This window comes from Tigriopus californicus, chromosome 9 (genome assembly GCF_007210705.1).
Source record: "Tigriopus californicus strain San Diego chromosome 9, Tcal_SD_v2.1, whole genome shotgun sequence".
NCBI classification, from domain to species: domain Eukaryota; kingdom Metazoa; phylum Arthropoda; class Copepoda; order Harpacticoida; family Harpacticidae; genus Tigriopus; species Tigriopus californicus.
In genome coordinates this window covers 9,781,535-9,782,276 of record NC_081448.1, presented here as the reverse complement: position 1 = coordinate 9,782,276, position 742 = coordinate 9,781,535, and positions in this window count along the sequence as shown.

The following is a 742-nucleotide window of genomic DNA, read 5'->3' as shown; positions in this document are numbered from 1 at the left end:
AATTTACGCCGGCATTGCCAAACAATTACCATTCTAAAATGTGGTTGCCGGACTTTACATCGTCAACTCGAAAAGAATTTCAAGTGTTCGTTAATCATTCATTGGGCATTAACGGTTAACCAGTTAATATCTACCTGCGTTTACTGAATCTCTGAACTGCAAGTAGAAATTGATCATTCTTTTTATTTGGTTCATCAACAATGGACGGTCAGAAATGGAGCCCTGACATGATTTGGACCCAATTTTCTGCATTCTTTACAATAATTATAGCCATCATTGGCTTCGAGGCTGCCCCTCTGAAACATTAGAGCGTGGCAAATTCCTCTGACAAATGACCCTTAATTGCACCATTTTAAGGTCACATGAGTCCTTTCTTCAAGCTTGAAACCCCCCAGGAGTTGGCCATTATCTTCCAAGGTGATCAATTGAAATGGAATCAAAATTTCAAAATTGGGGTAAGATGGAAAAATGCACTCAAAAATCTTCCAGACACTTGCTCGATTGACTGCGAGGAATGCACTCACACCCAGGAAAATGTCAAACTGTTTTGATTGTGCATACTTGCCCTCTTGGAATCCCATTATTGAGCAAATTGAATCCTTTTGTTGACATTTTCGTTCTCTCCAAGGGAGGCAACCAACCAACTGTCAATAGCTGAATCCAATGTCCGCACGGACTGTTATCACTCCGAGGAATGTGCCCTTACCACCTTAAATCCACATGGGCTTAGTCACGCTCAAAA